Source organism: Vicugna pacos, chromosome X (assembly GCF_048564905.1).
Source record: "Vicugna pacos chromosome X, VicPac4, whole genome shotgun sequence".
NCBI lineage: Eukaryota > Metazoa > Chordata > Mammalia > Artiodactyla > Camelidae > Vicugna > Vicugna pacos.
In genome coordinates, this window is record NC_133023.1 from 97,438,072 (window position 1) to 97,453,272 (window position 15,201).

The 15,201-nt window shown below is 39.9% G+C and overlaps 1 protein-coding gene across 1 annotated transcript in view; it reads right to left on the bottom strand.

Annotated features, from left to right (window-relative positions):
- FGF13 (fibroblast growth factor 13) overlaps window positions 1–15,201 on the bottom strand; it is a 627,264-nt gene that overhangs the window by 573,920 nt on the left and 38,143 nt on the right. The window lies entirely within an intron of this gene.

Sequence of the window (15,201 nt, forward strand, 5' to 3'; positions counted from 1 at the left end):
GTAAATGGAAGTCATGGTCTTTTTTAACCTAATCACAGAAGTGACCTCCAGTCACTTTTGTCATATTCTGTTTATTAGAAGTGAGTCACTAGCTCCAGCCCACACTTAAGTGGATACAATGACACGAGAAAGCGGATACTAACTAGAATGTGGGGATCACTGGGAGCCATTTAGAGACTGCCTACTACATCTGATATTCAATGAAAGGGTTCCTGAAACCCACTGAGAGAAGGATGATCTTTTCAATATATAGTACTTGGTCAATTGCATGTTCGTATGGAAAATTAACCATGACCTTAGAATTGTATACAAAAAGTATCTTGAGATAGATAGTAGACCTAAATATAAAAGGTAAAACAATAAAACTCCTATAATTAAGGGTCAGAAAATGCTTCCTTTGGGCATATATCCAGAAGGAACCCTACTTCAGGATGACACCTGCACCCCAATGTTCATAGCAGCACTATTTACAATAGCCAAGACATGGAGACAGCCTAAATGTCCATCAACAGATGACTGGATGAAGAAGATGTGGTATATTTATACAATGGAATACTACTCAGCCATAAAAACTGACAATATAATGCCATTTGCAGCAACATGGATGCTCCTGGAGAATGTCATTCTAAGTGAAATAAGTCAGAAAGAGAAAGAAAAATACCATATGGGATCACTCATATGTTGAATCTAAAAAAAAAAAACCAAAGCATAAATACAAAACAGAAATAGACTCACAGACATAGAATACAAACTTGTGGTTGCCAAGGGGGCAGGGCGTGGGAAGAGATAGACTGGGATTTCAAAATTGTAGTATAGATAAAGAAGATTATACTGTATAGCTTGGGGAAATATACACAAGATTTTTTGGTAGCTTACAGAGAAAAAAATGTGACAATGAGTGTGTATATGTCCATGAATGACTGAAAAATTGTGCTGAACACTGGAATTTGACACAACATTGTAAAATGATTATAAATCAATAAAAAATTTAAAAAAAAAGAAAATGCTTCCTTGACCCTGGGTTAGACAACAATTTCTTAAACAGAGCATAAAAAGTACTAACTACAGATGAAAAGATTGATAAAGTGGACTTCACTACAATTATGAACTTATTAATGAGTTTAATTAAAATATTAAAAATAATATATTAGCTTAATTAGCACTAGCTGCTAAAGCAAACAATGCAACAGCAATTTATTTCTCACTCACATTATGGTCGAATGTGAATTAATTCTCTTCTAAGCAGTGACTCAAGGACTCAGAGTGCTTCTATCTGGTGGCTTCAAGGTCACCTCAGTATTATCTAGACAGCAAACAGAGGAGAGTTTGGAAAAGGCAAACTGGATACTTACCCATCTAGGACCAGAAGTGATACATGTCACTTTCAGACAAATCCATAGACTAGAACCAGTCCACAGCCAATCCGACCATAAAGGGATGCTGGGAAGTGCAGAGTAGCTCAGGGCTATCCATGAGCACTATTACACTCTGCCAAGATGAGGAAATGGAAAGCAAAATATTGATCACTTTGGATACTGTTATTACTTTAAGATGAAAGAGTTTTGAAATGGACACAAAAATAAATGTAAAGAAAAAAGTGAACTAATATCTAAATAAAAACATTCAGACATTCAGGTCATCTCCTGCTCCTCCTGATTTATAAATATCCTTTTTCTGCCATCCTGACCACTGAGGCCACTCAAAGGACTTACACTGGACAGAGCAGAAAGGTACTAGCAAGAAAGAGATGAATAAATCCTGAAGATGAGAAGAAAGAGCGAGAAAGACCAGAGTCATCAGCACAGATTAGGTTTGGGGAAGGTTGTGTACAGATTGAAAAATGAGAGCAGTCTGGGGCATCTGCACTGTGGGTAAGCTGTTGAGGGAGAATGACATGGCGGAAGAAATTTTAGGAAGAACTTCATGAAGGTGTGACATACACTGAGATTGGAAAGGGGATCTTTGGTGATTTCTGAGACAACATCTACACTGCTAATTTTATTGTTTTTTACATGATTTTATTGATTTTCAGAATACATTTCTTTGAATGTGATCTTGTGCCTAGACTGGGTCTTAAGGCAGATAAACTTTAAGTGCTCACTTTCAAGAGGTGATAGCAAAGTGGATGTTCTGTGTGCAAACTGCCTCTCCTGAAATGAGTGCATCTGGTTCCTTGGGACTCTTAAGAGCATTTATGAACCCTGAGTGGGGCTCTTATGCCCAGGAACTTAGACTCCCACTGGATGTCATCTCATTGATACCAGCAACTGATGTTTCAAATGGTAACAATGTCAAAATTAATGGGGCCAGGGCACGTCTATTGGGAGGTTAATGAACAATGAGAAAGGCAGAGAGAAGCAGCTTGATGTATGAGAAAGAACAGAATCTTTGGAGTCCGGTAAACCTGAATTGCTGTCTGCACTTAATAGTTTAGCTAGATGACACTAGACCAATTATTCAAGATTTGTGACTACCAATTTCACCCTTGGTAAGATGGTAGAAGGGCTCTACCTCATAGTGTCATGATGGGGGTGTTAAAGACCATAAATATAAAGGACTCAACACCATGCTTGGTGAACAGCAAGTGTTTAATATACATTAGAGCCCTTTGCCTTCACCCCCACATTTTGGATGCCCAAGTTCAAAGACGAGATGAGTAAGGCTTTGCATAAGAGAAGGATGATAAAGCAGAATGTTCCTGGGGACCAGAACAATACAAGTAAAGAACTGAAGGTGGAAAATGATCCTGGCACTTGCTGAAAAGAGCAGAGATTTTGTGACAGAAAGTACAGAAGATAATGGTGAACAGACTGCCTGATCCTTTATGGACTGGCCCTACGGTCTCTCCATCTTCATCTCATACCATATCCTCATCTCTGAATTTCACCTACAGAAGTCCTCTCTCAGTTTCTTGAATATTCTATTTCTTCCCACACTTCCCTCCCAAGGGGCCTCTGCAGATGCTGTTGCCTCTGTCTGGAATGCTCCCATCTCTGCACCCTTTACTGTTCATTCCTGTTCATCCTTTATGTGTTAACTCAAATGTCAGGCAAGGCTTCCTTGAAATCCTCAACTAAGTCAGACCTGTTATATGCTCTGAAAATAATCTGTAGCTTTTCTTTCTATCACTAATCCTAGTTTGGAATTATCTATTCCTTTGCGTGATTATTTATTTGATGGCCCCCAACTGGCCACCATCATAGCCCTGATATCTAGAGCATAGAAGGCCATCAATAAATACCTTTTGAATGGCTGAATGAATGAGTACATGTCTTTTTTTTCTAATTCCATGGATGTATTGCTTTGATTTATTTTTTTTTAAATTGGAGTATAGCCAGTTACAATGTGGCATTTTCTGGTGTAGAGCATAATGTCCCAGTCGTACATATATATACTTATATTTGTTTTCATATTATTTTTCATTGAAGGCTATTATAAGGTATTGAATATAGTTCCCTGTGCTATACAGAAGAAATTTGTTTATTATCTATTTTTATATATAGCAGTTAATATTTGCAAATCTCAAACTCCCAAATTTATCCCTTTCCATCTCCTTTCCCCCAGTAACCATAATGCTGTTTACTATGTCTGCAAGTCTGTTTCTAATCTGCAGATGAGTTCATAGTGTCCCCTTTTTTCTTTTTTTAGATTCCACATGAGTGATATCATTTGGTATTTTTCTCTTTCTGGCTTACTTCACTTAGAACGATGATCTCCAGGTCCATCCATGTTGCTGCAAATAGCACTGTTTTATTTTTTATGGCTCAGTAGTATTCCATTGTATAAATATACCACATCTTCTTTATCTAGTCATCTGTCGACGGATATTTAGGTTGCTTCCATGTCTCGGCTATTGTTTATAGTGATGCTATGAACACTGGGGTGCATGTATCTTTTCGAATTAGAGTTCCCTCTGGATATATGTCCAGGAGTGGGATTGCTGGATCATATGGTAAGTCTATTTTTAATTTTATGTGGAACTGTTTTCCATAATGGCTGCACCAAACTACATTCCCACCAGCAGTGTAGGAAGGTTCCCTTTTCTCCACACCCTCTCCAGCATTTATTGTTTTGTAGACTTTTGAATTATGGCCATTCTGATGGGTATGAGGTAATACCTCATTGTAGTTTTTTTAACATTTTTTATTTAGTAACAGTCATTTTACAATGTTGTGTCAAATTTCAGTGTAGAGCACAATTTGTCAGTCATACATTAACATACATATATTCATTGTCACATTTTTTTTTGCTGTGAGCTACCATAAGATCTTGTATATGTTTCCCTGTGCTATACAGTATAATCTTCTTTATCTATTGTACATTTTAAAATCCCAGTCTGTCCCTTCCCACCCCCTGCCCCCTTAGCAACCACAAGTTTGTAGTCTATGTCTATGTGTCTGTTTCTGTTTTGTATTTATGTTTTTTTTTTTTTTTAGATTCCACATATGAGCGATCTCATATGGTATTTTTCTTTCTCTTTCTGGCTTACTTCACTTAGAATGACATTCTCCAGGAGCATCCATGTTGCTGCAAATGGCATTATGTTGTCGGGTATTGGGGCTGAATAGTATTCCACTGTATAAATATACCACCTCTTCTTTATCCAGTCATCTGTTGATGGACATTTAGGCTGTTTCCATGTCTTGGCTATTGTAAGTAGTGCTGCTATGAACATTGGGGTGCAGGTGTCATTTTGAAGTAGGGTTCCTTCTGGATACATGCCCAGGAGCGGGATTCCTGGGTCATATGGTAAGTCTATTCCTAGTCTTTTGAGGAATCTCCATACTGTTTTCCACAGTGGCTTTCCCTGCTTCCCTCTCCCACTCTTAATGATTTAGATGTCTTCTTTCACAATTTTGTGTTTATTCTATTTGGAATTCATGGTAGTTGTCACCTTTCCAGTTTTGAGCTTCTCATTTTTGTAGCATCCTGCTTCTTTTCTATTTAGAGTAGACCTGTCAATATTTCTTTTAGCATGGGTTTAGTGTTGCTAAACTCTTTTAGTTTTTGCTTGTCTGTGAAGTTCTTTATCCCTCCTTCTATTCTAAAGGATAGCCTTGCTGGATACCTCCATAAGGCTCTCAGCTGATTTCTCTACGCAAACACTACAGGCCAGAAGGGAGTGGCAAGATATATTCAAAGACCTCACTGTAGTTTTGATTTGCACTTCTCTGATAATTAGTGATACTGAGCATTTTTTTCATGTACCTACTGGCCATTTGTATACCTTCATTGGAGAATTGCTTGTTTAGTTCTTCAGCCCATTTTTGGATTGGGTTGTTTGGTTTTTTGTTATTAAGCTGTATGAGCTGTTTATACATTCTGGAAATTAAACCTTTGTCAGTCACATCATTTGCAAATATTTTCTCCCATTCGATAGGCTGTCTTTTTGTTTTGGTTATAGCTGCCTTCACTGTGCAAAAGCCTGTAAGTTTAATTAGGTCCCATTTTATTTTTGCTTTTATTTCTATAGTACATGTCTTTTGATGGGATTAAAAGTCAATCTTGTCATTCAAAGGTCTCCCCAATAGGCCCTCTGGAGAAGCCATGACAGATTGGTCTGGACTACCCATAAAGGTCCCATATCTCCAGCCTGGAGGCACTGCCCCATTGCAATGTTCTTTGCAGGCTGAGGGTTGATGGACAGCACTCTAACAGTCCCTTTTGTATCCACTGGCTGTGTGCTATATGTGAAACTGGCCTCAAGAACTGAAAGGGAATTTAGACTCCCTCCCTAAATGTTATACCAAGACCTTTATATAAATGAATTGAAAGCCCTGCTTAAATGCTTGCTTCTCTTAGCAAGGGCTCTCTCTGCTGACATAAGCCAATAAGAATGGCAAAGTGGGGGTAAAGATAGAAGCCTCAACTTCAACTCTTTTGCTGTTTTCCAACTTGTACAGGAGTGGTTTGGAGTCTTATTCTGTTGATCCCACAGGGAAGGCCTAGGACCAGTTTACAGAATGACAGAAGGTTGTAATTCACATAAAAAAGAATTTATCAGAACTGTTTCAAGACTGAATGGTTGGCACTGGAAGGCAATGAGTTCCCTGTCACTGGAGGTAATCAAGGGGAGACTGAATAACCCCTTTACAAAATTATTGCACATCAGATGGGGAGGAGAAAGGGAAGAGCCCTGAGATTCTTTCCACCACTGACACTGGGAGATTCTGAAATGGGTATTCTATGAGCAGTCTCTCTAGTCACGCAGGATGGGTTTACATGGAGTCATCTCTCTTCCCTGGATTCTGTTGACCTCAAGAGTCCTCTGGCCAGGATTGGGGCACAGTCTGTGGCCAGGAAACAGAATGGAGTTAATACGCTTACAGATACTCAACCCATGACCTTGTCCTCATTAGCTCTGTCCTATAACCCCCCCAACTTCACAGGCATATTTCTGATATGCAGCAGTGAAATTAACTCAAGTGAGAGAGAGAGAGAGAGAGTTTCACATCATGTAAAGTGATGTAATCCAACGACATCTCTTTCAGCATGATAACATTGTGCTCTGTTTAAGAATGAAATTTTCAGGGGTGATAAAAATTTAAATGATGGTTTTGAAGTATTCTGAGTGAGAAATTTTCTATCAAAGCAAGAGGAAATGTTATGCAAAAGGATTTGCAGCTTCAACCATGCAGAGACATAAATATCACATATTAATAGATTTGACCTAGTTGCAATCATAGTCAGCTTCATTCTCATCTTGTCTCTCCCCCATGTTTATTCTGTATTTGAGTAGTTTACTCCAAAAGTACACGGGAGATCCGTGACTATGCAAAAAGAATGAGAAGTAGGTGGTTAGCATGACAACAAAGAGCACTGAAAATCAAGTGGGCTTGAAGAAATCTTTCAGGGTTCCTAATGACTTAAAATTATCAGGGCTTGCAAATTATTAGTCTTTATTACTTTTGCTGTCTCAAGTTTAAAATCATACGTTAGATGATCTCATTACATAATCAGACCTTCAATTATGCTGGACTATGGCAAACATGATACAGCCTTCACTGGGCTACCTGTTGAATCTCCTGTCACCCTCCCCTCAGCTAAGGAAGAGCTGTAATGAATCCCACTTAGCAAATCTCTTTGAACTTCAGGGTCATACAGGAATTAAGAAATCATCCAACTCAGAAACTCTCAATTTTCTGGGGTTACATGAACATCTGCAAGTCTGATGAAAGCCAGAGACTCTTTCCTCAAAACACTGCAAATATGTATTTACACACACACACACACACACACACATACAATTTTGCATATAGTTGCCTGAAGCTCATTGACCCCCATGAAGCCCATCCATGGAGCCCAGGTTAAGAAGTGTTCTAATGCAGACTTTTCCTTTAAAATGCAAGGAAGCTAGGGGTAAAGACCTATCAAGATTGATCTTCCCAAAGATGTCCAAGAGCAGTCTGGCTGAAAAATAGAAAATTAAAAAAAAAAAGGCATAAGGTTTAAGAGAAGGTGTCACCTGATTTTTAAAAAACTGTGGGACTCATATGTGTTTTCTAAATGGGATATTATTTTTACATGATATGTCCAGAGAAGAACCATGGCCATTCCAGTTGCTAAACTTGCTACACATTCTTTTACTTCACACTGTCGCGTATATTTTAACAAAGAAGTCCACACTTGCCTTCCTGTTAGTTTCTTTGGAAATTGCACATATCAGTTTAATTACATTTTCTTCCCATTCTAAGGAAGGCTTGCAAGGTAATGTTTGTATGGTTACCTGTCTGTCTGTCCACTTGCTTGAGGAAATAAATTTAGTGATATACTCACTGATACATGAAAAGGTTTTCTTGAGCCTTGCAGTGAAGCTTCTTGAAGGGCAAAATGAAGATTTACACATCGTCCAAACCCTGGTTGCTCCCATATGCTCTGCACTGGAATTATTTCCCTGGGATACCTTTTCAGCAGGGTCAGCCTAGGAATGTTACCTGCAGTGGCCGCTATAGAACAATGCAGCTAGAGATCAAGTAAATTTATCATCTGTAATTCTATCAAATCCCAGTGACCCTCAGAGTCATGTGAAGGTTAGGACCAGACACTGATGCCAGGAATCAAAAGCAGCATCACCTACTTACTGGCCTCCACAAATCCTCTCTTTCCTGGAGTATAATGGAACCCATCGAGCTATGATAGGTCTGATAAACCTTAAAGCAAACATTGCCATCCTAAAGGCTAAGCACAGATCTGGGCGAGAATATTGGTGCTAACAGATTGGATGCCATGGAAACTGAGACAGACCTATTTTAAGCAGAAACCATTGCTATTTATTTATTTTGATCAGCCTTCTAAACCGAGAGTGAGTAAGAGTTTGGGGGCCTCTAAAAATAACATGTGTGTAATATTTAAAACCACTGGTGTATTTTTCTGAATGTAGGGCAACAAATATCAAATTCTACTTGCCGTTTGCTTCTCCTTTGTAGTGAAACATTGGGGTTTAGGACTATGAAATTCTTGAGGGTGGGCTTCAAAATTTTTCTGGCAATTGGTGGAAACTGCAAACATGCTTAGGATTCCCAATCTTTACCAACAGAATCATACTCTTTTACAGCTGAAATTGATCTTGCAACTGGTCCAATTCAGAGATTATTTGACTACATATACTACTGGTGAACAAGCCTGCTCGCTTTTCTCCAGGAAGAGGCTATAACGAGATGAGTGTTGGCTTTATCTCCACTCATTTGAACAAAGGGCTGATTTAGTCCACAAAAGAATTTGCGACAGTAGAACCAAATGACTAGGAAACAGGGCTCAATTTTCAGTTTTGCAGGAGAAAGGTGATAAATCCAGAGTTTTTATTTCCTGGATGTTGACTGTTCTCACTCTTGGTGGCCCTGACATAAGCTGCATAGGACAGGCAAGGCAGACAAGCAAACAATCATATACAGAGCATCAAGGTCAGCGCACTGCACTCCAGTCTTTGGCAGTGACCTGACAAGCGCCGAGGCCAAGTTAGAGTCAGAGCACAGGCAGCCTGCCCTCAAAAGACACACCGGCTCACAGCGAGGCCATGTCTTCTCTCCCTGAAGAAGGATGGTGTGATGATCACGGGCACACACTCCAGAGTCACATTGCCTGAGTTTACAGGGCTGGCTTCACCACTTACTAGCTGTGTGATCTTGAGCAAGTTACCTTACCTCTCTGGGCCTCAGTTTTACAATCTGTAAAATGGTGATGATAATAATAATAATGAAATCATTTAAAAAAAAGTGTACCAACCTCTTAAGGTCGTTGTGAGGATTCAGTGAATTAATGGATATATAAAGCACTTAAGACAGCATCTCACAGATACTAAGTGCTGTATGACTATTAACCATTATCACTGGATTTTGCCCAGTTCTCCAAGTACCAGGACACATGGCTTCATTCAAGAACATACTTGGCGAAGACACACTTATTTCTCATTTCTCTTCTTTGCTATGTGGTTAAAGGACGAAAGGGGGTAAGACCAGGCCAATCTTGACAGGAATCACAGCATCACACAGGGAGGAGAACCCCACTCTTCTCTCTGCACTTGCCCCCGTCCCCCTTCCCCAAGCATGCTATAGGTTTCACCACTGATGAGCCAGACCTCCCCCTCTGGAATAAAATGAAAAGGCAAATAAACTTCTTCTCTCTTGAAAAGCACTAATTCCTCAGAAACCAAATCTATAGATGCTGCAGTAACTCAGTGTGAAGGGCTTTATGATGCTGATCATCTGCAGAGCGACTTCAGCAGGCCACCTGCCAGCTGGTCACCTGGAGAAAGGATCAGTTATCAGGGTACACTGGGCTGTGAGAGCCAAATGCCCTCTGTTACTTCTTAGGGCCCATGGTAAGGCCCGGTCACCAGCCAAGACACGATTCTGAGATGCTACTACTGATTCTCCCAAAGACGATGGGCAAAGAGCTATCAGACTAGTGAAGGAGTACATCTCGGCACACTGTGGGCGCATCTGAGCATCTCAGGACGGCCAAGCAGTCCCCCGGGGGCTCAGTGTTTAACGTGTGGACTGGAAAGTCAGACAGCTGCGTGTGAATCCAGGGTCTGCGACTACTTGCTCTGTGACTTTTGGCAAGCTATTTAATATATCTGTGCCTCTGTTTACCAACAGTACCAGAAAGATAATAAAACCAACCTTGGGAGATTACGGTGAGACTGAAAATGAGCTAATAGAGCTGTGATACCTAACCCTCAGTTGCCTCATAAACGGGAGCACATCAGCACACAGCACAACAGCTGACCTAGAGGAGGAGGCTTGACGTTTGGCATCTATTATTATTTCTCCTTTTTAGCACTGAGTTGCAAGCTTTCCTTATCAGCTCAGAATGCTCGAAATCGTGTGGCCCTTTGAACAGTAGTCTGGACTTTGCCAAGCGTATCGCTTAGGAGGCCATCGCTATAGTATACCAATATCTTGTCCACGTACATGTGGCTCATCAGTATCACAGCCCTGACGTAGGGACACAGGTCAAACCTCAGCGACAGTTTTATTCACTTGCACTTCCAGTATACACCCTCTCCCAGACCCCCATCTCCTCACTTACAAAATGAAGAGGTTTGGAAGATCATCTCTAAGGGCCCTCCCAGTTCTGATACTCTAAGTTCTTATGGTTTTACACCTAGAAATACAAATGTGTAGAAGCATCATGTTCTTGAGATTTTTTAAAGAGGTGATAGAGACAAACACAGGGATGAGGGTCTAGAGGGAGTGATGAGTTCAACCCTTGGGAATTAAAAGTGATAGAGAAAAGAGTTACAAAACTCCCAAAGGGACGGTAAGGAGCGAGTAAGGAAAGGGGTGAAGGAGAATTAACAACCCAACCCCAATCAGTTTCAGTGAAGACAAGAGTTGACTGTTGCTGATGGGATATTTACTTCTCTCCTCTCCTCTCACCCAAAGACATGGCAAACCCCTGACAACTCAGAGCCATGGGCCACATCTGCCCCACTCAACACTCCCTGACTGTGATCATGGGCCAGGGAGATCTGGCCAAGGCCAAGGGTTTGTTACAGAAGAAACAACGCTCCATGCACCAAGGCCAATTTGAATGCAAGTTTACCCACTGTAGTTCTTGGCATGAAGCAAGAAACAGATTTGTTTGAACAGAGCAGTATTTCTATTTGCAAGCATACCACTGTGTGCTGTGATCCTATTAATTCTCACAAGCAAAGCAGCTCTGGGTGGCTGGCTGCCTCCCTCTGCATGCACACACACAACCTCCAAGGAACACTTAAAATGGTATCATGGAGGCAGTAGGTGGCAGTCATCTACTTTCTTTTTTCTTTTCTTTTTTAAATTTTTTTTCACTTTTTTGGTTGAAGTATAGTTGATTTACAATGTTGTGCTAGTTTCAGGTGTACAGCAAAGTGATTCAGATATACATATACCTATATATATATATTCTTTTTCAGATTCTTTTCCGTTCTTGGTTATTAGGAGATACTGAATATAGTCCCCTGTGCTATACAGTAGGACTTTGCTGTTTATCTATTTTATATATAGTAGCATGTATCTGTTAATCCCACACTCCTAAATCGTCCCTCCCCTCCTCCCTTTCCCCTTTGGTAACCATAAGTTGGTTTTCCACGTCTGTGAGTCTGTTGTGGGATTGTAAATAAGTTCATTTGTACCTTTTTTTTTAGATTCCACATATATTGATATCATATGACATCTTTCATTCTCTGACTTACTTCACTTAATGTTACTATGAGCAAGTATACACCAATAAAATGAACAACCTAGAAGAAATGGACAATTTCTTAGAAAGGTACAATCTCCCAAGACTGAACCAGGAAGAAATAGAAAATATAAACAAACCAATTACCAGTAATACAATTGAGTCAGTAATAATTTAAAAAAAAAAACAAAAAAACCTCTCAACAAAGTCCAGGAACAGATGCCTTCACAGGTGAATCCAACAAACATTTAGAGAAGAGTTAACATCCATCTTTCTGAAACTATTCCCAAAAATTGCAGAGAAAGGAACAGTTCCAAACTCATTCTATGAGGCCACAGTCACCCTGATACCAAAACCAGACGATGTCACAAAAAAAAGAAAATCATAAGCCTTCTACTTTCTAATTCAGGAAGAGTTCAGGGATTGAAGGCCAAAGCACAGCTTCTGCTCAAAGCAAAATCATGGTCCCAAATACTCACTGAAGAACCACTACCTATTTTAAGGTTGAGGGAAGGCTGGACAGCAGCATGTAAAACATTGAAGCTAGAACACTCACTTTACACCATACACAAAAATCAACTCAAACTGAATCAAAGACTTCAAAATAAGACAAGATACAATAAACCTCCTAGAGGAAAACATAGGCAAAACATTATCTGACATACATCTCAAAAATTTTCTCCTAGAAGAAATAAAAGCAAGAATAAACAAATGGGACCTAATGAAACTTACAAGCTTCTGCACAGCAAAGGAAACCAGAAGTAAAACAAAAAGACAACCTACGTAATGGAAGAAAATTTTTGCAAATGAAGCCAACAAAGGCTTGATCTCCAGAATATATAAGCAGCTCATACGACTTAATAAGAAAATAAACAACCCAATCTAAAAATGGGCAAAAGACCTAAACAAGCAATTCTCCAAAGAAGACGTACAAATGATCAATAAACATATGAAAAAATGCTCAATATCACTAATTATCAGAGAAATGCAAATCAAAACTACAATGAGGTATTGCCTCACACCAGTCAGAAGGGCCGTCATTCAAAAGTCCACAAATGACAAATGCTGGAGAGGCTGTGGAGAAAAGGGAACCCTCCTACACTGCTGGTGGGAATGCAGTTTGGTGCAGCCACTGTGGAAAACAGTATGGAGATTCCTCAAAAGACTAGGAATAGACTTACCATATGACCCAGGAATCCTGCTCCTGGGCTTATATCCAGAAGGAATCCTACTTCAGGATGACACCTGCACCCCAATGTTCATAGCAGCATTATTTAAAATAGCCAAGACATGGAGCCTAAATGTCCATCAACAGGTGACTGGATAAAGAAGAGGTGGTATATTTATACAATGGAATACTACTCAGCCATAAAAACTGACAACATAATGCCATTTGCAGCAACATGGATGCTCCTGGAGAATGTCATTCTAAGTGAAGTAAGCCAGAAAGAGAAAGAAAAATACCATATGAGATTGCTCATAATGTGGAATCTAAAAAAACAAAAAACAAAAAAACAAACAAAGCATAAATACAGAACAGAAATAGACACATAGACATAGAATACAGACTTGTGGTTGCCAAGGAGGTTGGGGGTGGGAAGAGATAGACTGGGATTTCAAAATTGTAGAAGAGATAAACAAGATTATACTGTACAGACATGGAAATATATACAAGTTCTTATGGTAGCTCACAGAGAAAGGAATGTGACAATGAATATATATATGTTCATGTATAACCGAAAAATTGTGCTCTACACTGGAATTTGACACAACATTGTAAAATGATTATAAATCAATAAAAAATGTTTAAAAAAAAAAGGTTGAGGGAAGGAAATCAGATCTGCAACCCACCAAGAGGAGGGCAGAAAAAAACACCTCATCCATTAATGGGAGGCAATCTGGTAGGGTGGATAAAAGCATGAGCTCTGGAGCCAGACTGCCTGGGTTTCCTCCCCAGACTGCTGCTTATGAGCATATGACATTGGGCAAATTACTTAACCTCTCTGTGCCTCAGTTTCTTCAAATGCAAATTGGAGGGAATAATTGAGACTAGCTCATAAAATTGTTGAGAAAATTGAATGAGTTAATATTTATAGAGCAGTTATAACAGTGCCTAGTACTTTTTAATTGTTTACCAAATAAAATAAATACCCTTTATATGCTTGCCACCAAGCATCTGAAGGTTGATAGTAATTTAACTGCTTTGCTCCTTTATTAAGAATTTTCCCCTACTTGCAGAGCAGAAGTATCAATGGCCAAAGTCAGTAGAGAGGGTTTTAGATAGCCTCACATTACTCTGAATCCATGACTGCCAGATAGAATGCTTTTGTCTTCAAAATTCATATGCTGAAATCCTAGCCCCCTCAAAGTGATGGAATTATGAGGTGATATCTTTGAGAGGTAATTAGGTCATGAGGATGGAGCCCCCCTGAATGCAATTAGTGCCCTTACAAAAGAAACCCCAGAGAGCTCGCTTTTTCCTTTTCTCACACATGAGGACACAGTAAGAAGAAGGTCATCTATGAACAAAGGAGCTGGCCCTCACCAGACATCAAATCTGCCAGCACCTTGATCCTTGACTTCCCAGCCTCCAGAACTGTGAGACATAAATTTTTGTTTTTCATAAGCCACCTAGTCTATGGTATTTTTGTTATAGCAGCCTGGATGGACTAAGAGAATGACCAAACTCAGGGAATGTTCTGATCTAAATGATAAATCAAGAAAGATGCATCTTACCTAAGGCACTTGTATTAGTTAGAATAGGGTAACTGCTGGAAAAAAACAGACTCAAGCATGTGATAGGCTAAAACACAATAGAACTCTACTTCTCACTCATTAAAAAGTCCAAAAAAGGTGTTGCTGTTAGACAGATGACTTTCTTCTAAGCAGTGACTCAGGGACCCATTCCACCTTGCAGCTCCTTTAACTTCAACACATGCTTCCTAGATCACTATACTCCTCTGTATCAGGCCAGTGAAGAGAAAATGGGGTGGAGAAAATGTACATGATTGCCTAGAAGTGATGCATGTCTCTTCACTCATATGCTTTTAGTGAGAACTAGTCACATGACCCCATCAAACTCTAATGAAGACTGGGAAGTGTAGCCCTGACTGCCAGCCACTTTCCAGTGACCACTGCATACAACAGAAAGGGATCATGAATTTGGTTGGACAGTTAGCCATCTCTACCATAGGCTCTGGGGTAAAAAGTCTGGAATTGGCAGACTAAGGACAGGGTAAGACTGAGCTCCTCGAGGTCAGGGGCTGCCTTTTCTTTTTCTCTGTATCCTCAGAACTTAACACGGGAATGATTTCTTTGAGGGGGACAAAGAAGTCAAGTTGGCAATGTGTCCGCAGAATGCCCAATTCTTCTTTCTTGTGAACTATCTCTACTGAGTGTCTCTACCTGGTACTCTTCATCCTCAATTTTCATATAGGGGCTGAACCCTAAAGTTTCCCCAACCTTTGCCATCACCACATAAGAGAGATCCAGGATTCTTGGCTTTTCAAATGCCTCTAATATCTCCCCCTCCCACCA